Consider the following 13,682-nt stretch of genomic DNA (forward strand, 5'->3'; position numbering starts at 1 on the left):
CTAGGTGCTGGGAAAGGGGGCTTTTCATAAAGGGTGACGTGCTCTGCAGCTGGCGCGAGGAGGCATCCTGAGCTAGACAGTATTTTATATCATGGGCATGTTAAAAATGACACAGACAGGTCAGTTAAATGGTCCCCAACCATCCAGCCAAAGGCTGGGATAATAAACCCAAACCAAAACATAACCTAGTGCTGCTAACTCTGGCAGACAGTACAGAAAGTGAGGTTTCCTCGCTATAAGCCAGAGAGGAGTAAGTCCTTTCAGCCATTTATGACTGGTCTACACACAGCTTTTGTACTGGTATAACAGTTTCAGTTTGGAGTGTGATGTTTGTACTGATGTGTTCTGTGTACCCATAGGGTAGATGCAATTATCCCAGTGAAAGAGTGTCTTAGACATTATATCTTATTGCCCTTCCTTTGGGGGAATTAATTACACCAGTGTATACCATGTCTCCACTTACCAGAGGATCAACACGCTGTTGATCAATCTTTTGGGGTTAGATTTAGTAGGGTCTTGTAAAGACCCACTAAATCAAATGCTGATGGTGCCCCATCTGCACTAGTGGTCCTCACTGTCGTGAGGAGTAAGGGAAGTCTATGGGAGCATTTTCCCGGCGACCTCCCACCGTGGAGACAACTCGTGTGTGTAGATGATGACTGGTATAACAGGATTGATTCATGCAGGATACATTTGATCATCTGGATTTGTTAGAAGCAACATTTTCAGGTGGAAACTATGGCAAACCATTGAGTTTCCAATGATCGAGTTTCCTTGGCTTTTACATAGAACTGAATCAGCTCAGACTTAATTCAAATATTGTTAACTCTCTAGCTTAGCTTTCCTCAAAGATTTTTTCCTCTCCTGGGGCTCAACTGAAATTCAGCTGTGATGGATCAAAGCCCTTCACTAAGCTATGCTAATTTTGTCTTTCTTTAACAACCTCCTAAACCAAGTGAGTGGCTGGTTTTTTTGTGCAAGAGGTTTCTTTGTGGAGCTAATTTCCTTAGCTGGACCATTTCCTAAATCCTTGTGGTTGCTAATCTCAATAACTGCCACTAATGGAAGTGCAGATAAGAGAGGGTTTAGCGCCGGAGTGGAAGTTGCGGTCTGTGAAAGACAGTGTGGCTCATAAAGGAGGGATGTTTGGGAGGTAGTGATGGGCCTTTATTGGCCAGTATTTCGCAGAGTAGTTTTTCGAGCTCCAGTGAATCAGACTCATTCTGGCATTGGTTCCTGGCAAATGAGAGGAAATTCATGGGGGTTACTTGTTGGCAGCCATGTTCATGAGTGCAAAGATCTCCATGCTTCTGTAGGTGTTTGAAATTGGAAATAGGACCTTTTACCAAACTACTTGCAATAGTGTGGATGTAATAGAACCTAGCCTAATCTCAGACCTGAACTCTTGACTCTGGTGCAGTATCTAAAGCTTTAGCCAGATCTGTTTGCTGGGCTGATGTGTGCATGTCTGTCCGTATGTCTGGGTGCCTTTACACAGAATTGTTTTGGGGGTGTGAATGAAACAGACATAAGCCCTATTGTCTGTTGTCTTGACCTCTGGATGATATAAATATGCATTTTCTTTCTTGGTTTCCTAGCAAGGTTGATTTTTCTCCCCATTTCCCAATGACACACAGTGGCTGAATTGTACCAGTATGGGTCATAAATGTCACGTTCTCAGCTGTGTCATTGCTGACTGCAGGCCCATTCCACAATATTTGGGTGAAGCCCTACACAACTTCCTACCCCCGTGCTCTTCTCATGACATTTGGGAGCCCAGAGGGAACAGGAAGTATCTAAAATCTTCTGTGAGATCTTGCAGGCCCAGAAAGTTCAGAGGAGCATCTGGTGGATGCTCATCTAACCAAACTCAACTTCCATGACAGACGTTGATGGGTGTCCAAGACTCGCCCTGGGTGGAAGCTCTGAGGCCAGACAGCTGGGCACAAAATCCCATCAAAATGCACTTAAGGGGACATTTTATTTGGGGAGGAATGGGGCAGCAATTAGCTGTGAGCATTTCTGTCTGGACTGTACCTCTGACGATTAACTTACTGTGGAAGAAACCGCATGTGCTCACGGTGCAGACCCTTGATTTAAAGTAAGCAGGGATGGGTGATGCCTTTGGGGATTCGAGGGTTTGCAAAGCTTGGAAACTTTATCCCCTGGTTTTAATAAAGGAGGGCGGTGGGGAAAGGGGGGAGATGTTCACAAATGAGAGTTAAGTGTCCAACTCTAATTTACTTTCAGTGGTACCTAACTCCTCTGGTGCCGTTGAAACCTCCCCTTAAATAAATAATATGTTCTCCTAGCTCAGGGGTGAGGAACCTTTTTTTGGATCGGGGGCCACTGACCCACAGAAAAATCAGTCGGGGCTGCACACAAGGGAGAAGCAAAAAAAGGAAAAAGAACCCCTCTCTGATGTGGTGCCCGACTGAGGAGGAGAAAGACACTCCCACATTCCCTTCCCACGCGGGAACCTAAGGGGGCTCATGCTAGTAGATTTTGTGTGCTCCATCCCCACGGTGGGGCAGCGGGGTGGGGCTGGAGCTCCAGCGTGGGGTCCCCAGTGCTACAGGGGGAGCCCTGAGCCTCAGGGGCTGGATCCAGGCAAGCCACAGGCCACCTCTGGTTCCTGGGGCTTAGGTTCCCCATCCCTGTCCTTTGTTGTAGGGAACAAAGGTGTTCCAAAAGTTGGTGGTCTGCATATGGTAGATATAACAGGCTGAAGCTTAAACCAGTATAACAACATTGACTTACCTTGGGAGGTGATACATTTTCCTTTGCCATCTGTTTTTAAGTCTTTCTGAAAGGTATGCTGTAATCCAAACAGAAGTTGTGGGCTTGATGTGGAAATTATTGGGTGAGAATCTTTGGATTGCATCGGACAGCTCAGACCAGAGGACCCTGGTGGCCTGAAAAATCTCTTATTTCAATCCTGATGTTCTCTCATCCCACCTGATTTCAGAGAGAGCAGAACCAAGCCCACTGCACGATAACAATCCAGACACTAATTCTTTGCTTCCAAAAATGCAGCTCAAACGGAACCAGCCTTAGGGCCCTATTGCCTGAAGCCCTGAGTGCCTCAGATCCCTTAGAAATGTAACGATGGCCAGGTCACACCTAGTATCATGCAGAAGCAAGCCCTTGGTTTGAGGTAACTGAGATGGCAGCACAATTTAGAGGAGAAATCTCCCCTGTTTTTTGTGTGTGATTCTTTATTTCCCCTGGCATCCCCTTACAGAAAGGATAGGCTCAGGCTATGTCTACACTGGGAAGGTTTGGTGACAAAAGCGCTGTGGACTTGGAAAAGTGAAAACTGGTCAAACTGGTTTTTCTGCCTCCCATTGTTGGCATTTCATGGCCACACTGCTGGCTCTGCCTGTTGGAGCAAAGCAAAGTGAGTATCCCACAGAGCAGAGTCGTGGGAAAGCACTACAAGTTTTCTCAGCCAAAATATGCTAATGAAGGACTCTGTTTTTTCCTAGGGGTTTTTGCACAAAAAAAAGCAGCGTGGATGTTTTCTTTTTGCGCAAACCCCCTTTTTCCTCAAGATCCTTATGCCCCAAAAAAGTAGGTATACCGATCTTTTTGCTGAGAAAACTCGTAGTATAGATGTAGCCTCACTGTTTTTTTTAATAAAAGGCAGTTTTGGGGGGCAAAACGTGCCAGTGTGGACACTCACTGTCACCTTCTTTCCCAACTTCAGTGACCAATGAGTGTCATGACTTATTCAGCTTTTGCTCGTAGGACCACTCCGCATTCCCTAATCGTTTCCCTATTGAAATACCCCTACTGCCTTAAAATAAGATGAAACAATGCAGTGAATTTCTCCCTCCCCCATACCAAAGCTTGTTCTATTCATTCCCATTTTTATTCCCGTGCACGCTTATTAGACAGCAGTGCTATGTGACTTCTTCTGTGCCAAAGAGCTGCAATTTTAGAGTCTGTTTTGCAGCCTCAGCAGAGGTCGTGCAATAAGGGCTTGCTCTCCTTCTGTCTCCCCTGTGGCTCCCTCCCCTTGGCCTGCCTTCTGGCCACTGTGTGCTGTCTGATTTTGGTGCCAGTTTGGATTGTCCCAATGTGTGCTCTTTTGCAATCCTGGTTGGTGTCTTGATGCTGGCCTCATCCCAGCCCCCCGCTCTGCTGTCTGCCTCCAGTGTTCTGACTGTGATTCCCTCTAACCTTTATCCTTCATACCCACTGGCTGCCAGGTCAGGACCTGAAATTCAGGCACAGAGCGAAGTCCAGTGATGCCATTTATAGCAAATAAGGGTCGATAGCTCTTAGAGAAGGGAGAGAGGAGGAGACTCTGACAAACCTAAAAGCTCCTCGGAAAAACACTTAGAACTTGGGAGAGGAGGATGGAAAAGTGGGAGACAATGAATTAAAACAAATCATTGCCAAGGGAAGGTTGGTGCTAGGAAAAGGAGACTTGAGCATGTTGCAGCAGCCATTGATATTAATGGAAAGAATCGTATTGATTTCCTTGGGATTTGGACTGGCCCACATATTGTTAATTTATCTAAATACTCAGCATAGTATTTCACATGGGACAGGGTAAGTCTTGGCTCCTGTGAGATCATTAACATGAGGTAAATTCCTGGTGAAGACCGGACAGTTCATATTTTAACTTGTGTCAGCAACATGATGGCAAAGGTTAAGGGGGAGCCACGAGTTTGCCTTGAGCGAGTAACATGTCCCAACTACAAGCTGTCTTGTCTGAACTAGGAAAAAAAGGTGTGTTCTTACTGTATGTTTGCTGACACAAAGTAAAATCCCAGTGGAGATTACAGGGTTTCTCTCTAACATCCTCACCCACCCCCCACTTAACATGCCTCCCTCCTCACCAGGGATGCCATCTTAGTGAGTGATGAGGGGAGGGCATTCTCCATGGTGATTAACAGGTGTGTTGTGAGCAAGACACGTGAAGTCATTCTTCCGTTCTACTCGGCGCTGGTTAGGCCTCAGTTGGAATATTGTGTCCAGTTTTGAGTGCCACATCTCAAGAAAGATCTGGAGAAATTGGAGAAGGTCCAGAGAAGAGCAACAAGAATGATTAAAGGTCTAGAGAACATGACCTATGAAGGAAGGCTGAAAGAATTGGGCTTGTTTAGTTTGGAAAAGAGAAGATTGAGGGGGGACATGAAAGCAGTGTTCAGGTATCTAAAAGGCTGTCACAAGGAGGAGGGAGAAAACTTGTTCTTCCTGGCCTCTGAGGATAGAACAAGAAGAAATGGGCTTAAACTGCAGCAAGGGAGGTTTAGGTTGGACATTAGGAAAAAGTTCCTAACTGTCAGGGTGGTCAAACCCTGGAATAAATTGCCCAGGGAGGTTGTGGAATTACCATCTCTGGAGATATTTAAGAGCAGGTTAGATAAATGTCTAGCAGGCATGGTCTAGACAGTGCTGGGTCCTGCCATGAGGGCGGGGGACTGGACTCGATGACCTCTCGAGGTCCCTTCCAGTCCTAGTATTCTATGATTCTATGATTCCCTCCTTGGCCTGCCTGCACAGAGCCAGTTCTGATTCAACCCCCAGGTGGAAAACTGTGTCCCTGTGCAAATCCATGGGAGTTTTGCCATGGATTTCAACAGGGCTCGGCTTTCACCTGGATTGAGGAGGGCCCTCCTTCTGCCATTTGGCTAAGCATGTGAGTAGTCTCATTGACCTCAACAGGCTTATCAGAGAGTGATCCCCTGAGAGGCCTTTCCAGCCTTAGCAGTTTATCAAGACAAAACCAGGTCTCTTTCCCCACCGCTGTATTTTATTGTCCCCTCACTACCAGAGTCTGGGCCTGCTGGGTTCTTTAGGTACATCCACAGTCCCTACGTGCTTTGGGAAGGGGCACAAAACTAGCTGATATAGTCCCAGCTGCTGGGGATGGTCCCAACCAGTTAGCCCCCAAACTGTATCTGCAGTCAGTTAATTGGCCTTCCGGCAACTGCCTGTCCTTCCGTCAATGCCCAGTTCAGGGGATTTGACTGATGGGGGCTCAGTTCACTCCTGAGCCTACACCCCCTGTTACAGGGCTTTGGGCTCCTTCCCAGAATCACGTATTCCTGTGAAGCTTGGCTCAACAGCATGGCCTGCTGATCTATTTACCCTATGTCTGCTGCGTCTTCACTTGGCTCCCTTTCCAGTCACAAGAACGACCTGCTGTATTAAATCCAAAATCTCAAGCCCCCTCCCCAAATTACTCTTTCTTTCTATTTGCTATTTGTATTTGGTGGCAGCCAGAGGCCTCTGTCAAGATCAGGGCCCCACCGTGAGAGACATTAGCTTGCTGGCTAAGATGGGCAAAGTGGCCAAGAAAGGATGTGGTGAGGGTCACAGAGAGATTGTGACATGTCTCGGGTCTGTGGTCACACCGTCAGTGTATGGCAGGGGTAGATGTTGAACTCACACCTCTCTGAGGCATAACACGCGTAGCAGGCAGGTACCCAATTCCCAGTGATTTTCAATGGGAGGTCAGTGTCTAGCTGGGTTTTTTTGGTCTTTGAAACTCTCCCCCTTAATCACAAGATCTGCTGTTCTTGAGTGCACTGGGGTGGGCGCCGGTGCCCTGCAGCTTGCTTTGATATGAACGCTGTTGCCTGATCTAAAAGTACGCATGAATGTCCAGTGACCACCATTAGGGCTGTCAGATCCTTTATCCCAGGATCAGGCCCAGTATTTAATTATTCCGTGACGGGGACCACTGATGTGCACAGGTGCAACACTCACCCTATTGGAACTCTTGTGTATTTACAAGTAGAGTTTATTAATACACTTTGCACAAACAGCCCAATTCCATAAGGGAGATGGGGGATGTCCGTCTCGATTTCCATCCCCTATACTCACACCATTTCACCGAGGTGTTAGCCATCCTCCTGCTCATCACCTTCATCTTCCCCATCATCACCAGTGGACTCACTCCGGCACCACCCGAGGCCTATGTTGTCTTCTTCTACCGCCCCTAGGCTAGGATGGCATTTTCATCATGGGTTATGCTGATGTTCTTATGTTTGATGCATATTCAGTAGGGGATGTTCCCTTTTCTCCTTATTTCTATTTCCTCACCTTACTAATGATGAAGTGTCTTTTTCTAATAGGTCAGTATATCATTGATCTCAACTTGTTATCATACTCGTCAGTTCGTTACTGTGGGCTTTTTGTGGATGTCTGTCCCAGTTGTTATTTCTGTCCTACCCGGTTATTCAGTCTGGTCTTAACCAGTTATTTCGGGTTTTTCTGCTAAGTTTGAGGGTATTCTTGGAAGCTTCCTATACCGCTGACGGTCGCTTTATCTAGGTGAAAGGTCTAGAATATATATACCATTGACTTTGCGATCTGGGTGAAAGGTCCCAAGTGTGTGCATGCTGGCTTTGCCTTAGCTCAGTATACACAATGTGGCCTGTCAGCCTCTTGCGAATGGCGATACAGCCAAACTGCCAATATAATCCACAGAAACTTATTATAATAAGCATATAATCAAAACCATAAGGAAATTATACAGGCTACAATGCAGAGGCGCAGTTGATGGGGCATCGGGCTAGCCGTGCTCCACTGAGAATCTTTGTGACTTTCCTGCATGACTGCAGAGCACAGAAGGCATAAAAGAGTAGCCTCATCTTAGAAATAAATGTGAGTTTGCTGCTCGCTCTGTGGTAGTTGTTTATTGCAGCACCCCAAGTTCCTTGCACTTCATTGCAAAAATCTCCTGAAATGCACACAATGCTGGATAGAAACAAATCCACATTTGGGAGGTGCTGCTGGGGTCTCAGCTTTCCTTGGTGAGGCTGCTAATCTGCGAAGATTACGGGTGACCCTGCCACCCGAACTTTCTCAAGAGGTTTATTGTATGAAAGACCTTGAATACTCAAACCTTGTTTGCATAAGGTCAAGGATAGTCCCTTCATTATCTTGCTAAGCAGTCAATGCATAACAGCCGGGAAGAGTGAGAAGACATCTTTATCGTGGTGAGATATGGAGTGATAACAGGACTGTGTAATGTAGGCATGGCCCGGGAGGAAGTGTGAAGTGATATCTCTGATGAGAGATACACCTAATCCCCAAAACGCAGGGCTAGGGGGCCGTAATACAGGGGAGAATCTTTGAATGACAAATGAGAGCTATACACGGACAATCTGCTAAGGTGCTGCTGCACCTCATCCATCAGTAGAGCCCTGCAAATCCGCGGATATCCGCGGATAAGAGAGCACTTATATCCATGCATACCCACATCTGCAGATGGGGATATCTGCAGCTCATTTTTGCAGATATGGATGCGGATGCAAATTTTGTATCTGCGCAGAGCTCTCTCCATCAGTCTTTGGTTCATTCCTAGCACCCATCTTGCTCCAGGCGCTTAAACATTTTGGCTACTGCCTAATAGAAGATATCAGTAAAAGGGAATATGTCATTGATCCCAATGCTGGGCCACTTGCTGTTACCATTTGATGGCTGCTCAACATACTTTTGCATGTGTGGTTAAACAAAACTATATGGTTCCTTTAGATTGGTGTGCTAGCAGATCTTAAATCATACTTTGCTGAGGGGACTTGATGACTGAACTGACTCTAAATGATCAAAATGGGTGCTCACATGTTTGCTTTTCAGAAAAGCTAATGAACGGAATGTTGCTTAATTAGACCCCCAGATGTATTAGGCTTATGAGATATGGGGTGAATATGTCCTGCCACTTCAGTGTTTTGGATGTATTTTTCAATTATATCCAGATACTCTTTATAAACAAAGATGTGAGCATCTTATGTTTATCATGATTAGTGTAACTGTAGGAGCTAATCTCATTCTTATGATTAGTTACAGGTTTATAGAAATGTTTGCCTTGTTAGCATCTAGTGTCAGAGAGTTTCACAGGTTATTAGGGTTTCATTAACAAAAATATTATCTTCTGCATGTTTTAAAAAGCTTCTCTTTTAAATGTAAATGATGTCCTCAGTTAGTTTTTGAAAGGAAACCTTATGTGTGTCCTTCCTTGATTTTCTATCCGCCACTGAAATCAGTCCTGGGGCAAAGTATTATTCCCCATGAAGAAGAGTAACAGGTCTGGTCTTAAGTAGTTAGAAATGCATGCACCACATGTCTGTTCTTGCTGTGATCAGGCTTCATGCAGTCATCCTCAAATACTTTGTAGGTGTTTGTTTAAGATGTTTGCTATTAGACGTGTTTCTTGATTAGAAATGCTTATGATAAGCCTCCACTGTGGAGCTGTGTGTTAACTGTGAGACAGCAGGAAGGGAGTCATGCTAAAATATAGAGATGATTAAGCTCCCCAGAGGAAGCGAGAGCCATTAACCTGAAATGATTGCGCTCTTGTCTTCGAGTGACTTCTGGTTAAACTGCCAAGCTCTCAATATGATAATGAATCAGACTCCAAATGAATTAGGCTCAGAGCAGAGGACTGTTCTTGTCACAGCTTTGGGAGCCAAGGTCTTATTGGAATATTTATTTGGGGAAAGGCTCAGTGTAATACCTTAGACATCACTGAGGAAAAGCTGGTTCCACGGGAAACAAGCAAAGCTGAGTCTTTGATCCAAGTGGTTCCTTATACCGAATTGTTCTCCTAGCAATGCAGTGAGCTTACCTACAGATGACATGGCGCACAAGAAGCAATAGCCCAAGCTTCCTCTTACCCTAACTTAAAGCAAGGCCAGGATTTGATTTGTGCCAGGACAATGGGATGTGTTTCTCATAAAATGGAAAGGGAGGAGTCTGGTAGCAGAGACAGCTATATTGCAGAATGACCACAAGGGGGCAGCAAAGGGCCAGGGATGGGAACTGGGACAGCTATAACCCCACTGGGCCAGTAGGGGCAAAGCTGGGGGACAGCTATCTACTATATATTTGAGAGATTTTGTCTGTTTGTGTGTCTCTCTGTCTGTCTGTCCCCTCCGCTGTGCTCGCTGCTGCGAGTACTTCTCACCTGGCCTCAGCTGCTGTGGTGAGAGAGGGCTGGGGTCATCCTCTCCCTCCAGGGCAGCCTCCATCCTGAACCCCTCATCCCCCGACCCACCCCAAAGCAATGATTTAAATGAAGAAATACAAAAAATATTTGAGTTAAGGACCCAAGCAATGCCAGGTAAATGTTCTAGTAAAAGTATTATCTGTCCCGCCTTGCCAACAAAGAATCAATCATAAATCACCTAATGGATTTCACTCAGGTTATCAGACCACAATGATTTTGGCCTGTATTAGCCTCAGAAGAAATATCAGATCAACTCAGTAGCTGCGTAGGCAATAACAAAACTGTTTTCTCTTTTTTCAGGCTATTAGGGAAATTCTGTAAGTAGTGAGAATGAGTGTTGCCTGGTTTTGGGTGTAATTACAGACCCTAGCATATGCCGGCTTAGCTAAAAAGCTTGCTCATACCTCAGCTGATATCAGCCCAATTTATAACAAGCCTGGGCAGAATTATGGCTTCAGATAGAACCAAAGGGCATCCTGGGGTGAGTCTCCACTGCAGGACTTAACTTGAAATAAGCTGCGCAAACTGATCCACGTCAATTGCGTAGATTATTTCAAAATAGCATATTTCAAAATTGGGAGCATCTACACAGCACTTATTTCATAGAATTAGAGAATCCGAGGGCTGGAAGAGACCTCAGGAGTCATCACATCCAGCTCCCTGCCCAAAACAGGACCAATCCCAACTCAATCATCCCAGTCAGGGCTTTGCAAGCCAGGATTTAAAAACCTTTAGGGATGAAGATTCCACCCCCTCCCTAGGGGACCCATTTCAAAATAGAGTGCTCTTCCTCCGACTTCCCTTACTCCTCATACAATGAGGGTTACAGGAGTCAGAGTAAGAAGTCCTCCAGCTTGACAGAATTTCGACATTATTTTGAAATAACTGCCTGCTGTGTAGTCGCGGACTAAGTTATTTTGAAGTAACGCTAGTTATTTCGAAATAATGGTGCTGCGTAGACATACCCTTGGTGTTTCTGCAAGAGATTGCCATAAGCATAGCCTAGTATCCAATTGTCCCAAACGTTGGGGTTAGGATAAAACAGGTCTCAGGACCTACATCAGATTCATCCTGGGATTTGATGTCACTTGACCTATTTAGAGATGGGGCAAAACTGAAATCTTTTATACATTCCTCCCCATCCCCACCCCCACCCCAGTCCCTTTCTAGACTTTGAGGCTAGATAGTGTCAAACTGGGATCTGAATCACCTTTGGTTTTGCTAAACCTGGCCCCATCCTCCTTGCCTTATCTCTGGGTCTGCCTTGAAATACCCTGAGAGGTAACGATTTGGATAGAGTGTCACATTCCAGGTTGAAAATCAAAGTGCAAGTTGGGAGCCGGGGTGGGATGCCAAACGAAAACAACCTCCTCAGATCTTTGGAGCTGGAGCAAGGGTGACATATTGGTCAGTATTTATTTAGTGCTCTCTGTTGAAAAGCTTTGGGGAGTCTCTGGTTTGATGGGGTGCTTTATGGGTGTAATGAGACTACCCACACAGGTCTGGCATAATTTTTTCATATATTGGCTGTTAATGGGGAATTAAAATACATTGGAATGATACATGACCCAGCTTCATTGGGAGCCCTTGTCCTGAGATGATGTAGCTGGCCACTGCTATTGTTCCTGACAAGCCTGTGTATTTTAAAAAATACCTGAAGTTTTTCAGCTCAGACTAGCAATAACACTTTTCATAAAAGCTCTCATCATGCAAGGCCCCAAGAGGGGAGGCTGGATTTTGGCAGCCAAACTGACATTGATGCCTCTAGAAGCTGAGTCAAAAATGTAGACCTGAAGTCAAGAGAAATCATGGGTCTCCATACCACGGCCAGAGAGGGCTGGACGGGGAGGAAGTTTTCCGTTTTTCCTGAGAGATGAGTAATTCTAGTTTATATTGGTGTATGCACCAGGAGGTTCTATTTTAGGGCTCTAAGCCAGTAATACATTGGCAGCTACAGCTATTTAAAATACTTCTGGCCGGTCTGTCAGCTTACAGTTCTCTAAGTGGCATGATAACCTCTCCCTACCCTTAACCTGCACTGCGAGGATAAGCAGCCATTGGCTGACAAGGTCACTGGAAAACAAGGACAGAGTGGAGGTGTGCAAAGCTTCTGACAGCTTAGTTTTGCCTCTGTAGGAAGATGTTAGTGCTTTGGACATGCACACAAAGCCACCCGTACCCTCACTCAGAATATGTGCAAACCAGCCACTTAACACACAATCTCTGATACCCAGACACAAGCTCTGAGGCCTCACTTAAGTGCATGCAATTCTATCTACCCGTCGTTAATCTCTCATCTAACGTTGGGGCAAATTTTCCCTCGGTCTCCTTTTGTGAGCACAACTTGTGCCTACATTTGTGTGCACCCAGTTGCAGAAAAATAGGAAGGTGAAGTGACTTGTCCGAGATCACACAGCAGGTTTCTGGCAGGGCTTGGAACAAATCTTTATCTCCTTCCAGTCTAGTTCCCTATCCATGTATCCTGGGAAAATGAACCCTAAACAAATCTATAGTGAACTCTGTAATGGTGCAGTGAGAGAAGCAGATGGAAAAAGGTTTTCTCTGAGTAATCTACAGTCCTATTGCAATATCCAGTAATTCCCTCTGTCCTGGGGAACTTTGAGACACATACGTTCCTGCTTTCAGCTCAAGATTCATGGCAAAATGTGCTTCTTGTGCAATGCAAAAGTTACCCAGTTTGTCCAGAGCCAGCAAAATGTGGTTTCGCTTCCAACATTAATTTTAGATAAAAAAAAAAAAAGGCGGGTGAGATTTCAACACTCTCGTCTGCTGCCTCATGTCATGATTATTTTGGTCTCTCAGTGAGGACGTGTTCGGTCTGGTGGGGAGGCAAGGGGCAGGGGGGAGCTCAGCCAGGGCCTTGACGCTGCTTTTGGCCAATGCCAGGCTCCAATTGATTGCGGCAGGCAGACCTTTCACACAGTAACAGAGTGATGTTGAGCAAAAACAGGTGGGATTTCAAGAGCGCCACGTCACTCAAGCACCAAGGGAAGGGGGTTGTGTGTGGGCGGGAGGGCGGGGGGGGGGGGTGTGTCTTTGCCAGTAAATTGAAACAGAGCTTGGCTTAGGAAAGAAATTCCCGATGAGCTGAGCTTCAGTGGTTTTAGTCTGACCTAGATGTTTTTTTACTATGGCTTTATATGGAGCTGCATTTAAAGCTTGATTGCTAAAACCCAATATTGTGTTTCAGCTGCTAGGAGCTTCTTGTGCCAAAGTCTGTATGACATGGTCTTAACAAAGACCTAATGATTAGCATAATTCCTAATGAATAATTTGTATGATGAATCTGGCCGGTCTGTTCCCTCGGGCTGTCTCTCATCACATCAGCAATTTTCTCACGTTTAATCTTTATTGGATATTTTCTGTTAATTTTTGCAGATTATCCCTGGTCTGTAGCATCTCTGTGATTAATTTGTGAGTAATCAGAATCTGAAATATGAACTCTATTATTGGATAAATGGTATTTGTTCCTGTTCCTAGAGTGGGTGAACATAACTCTCAGGATTATGAATGGGAAGTGTTTTATTCTTATTAATCGTATTTACTAGGGTAGTGCCTAAGAACCAATCAAAACTGTCCTGTTCAAAACTAGAGTTGCACGGTCCTGGCTCCAAAGAGCACTTAATCCTCATAGAGCCGACAGACCTCGGGTGGGGGAAAGAGTATAACACTCAAGTTGAGGACACTGTCT

The 13,682-nt window shown here is 45.4% G+C and overlaps 1 protein-coding gene across 6 annotated transcripts in view; it reads left to right on the forward strand.

The window, feature by feature from the left end:
- The window catches only part of LAMB3 (laminin subunit beta 3), a 55,049-nt gene that overhangs the window by 2,319 nt on the left and 39,048 nt on the right, over positions 1-13,682 (forward strand). The window lies entirely within an intron of this gene.

The sequence above is a fragment of the Pelodiscus sinensis genome, chromosome 27, assembly GCF_052426305.1.
Source record: "Pelodiscus sinensis isolate ZL-2025 chromosome 27, ASM5242630v1, whole genome shotgun sequence".
In the NCBI taxonomy this organism is placed as follows: Eukaryota; Metazoa; Chordata; order Testudines; family Trionychidae; genus Pelodiscus; species Pelodiscus sinensis.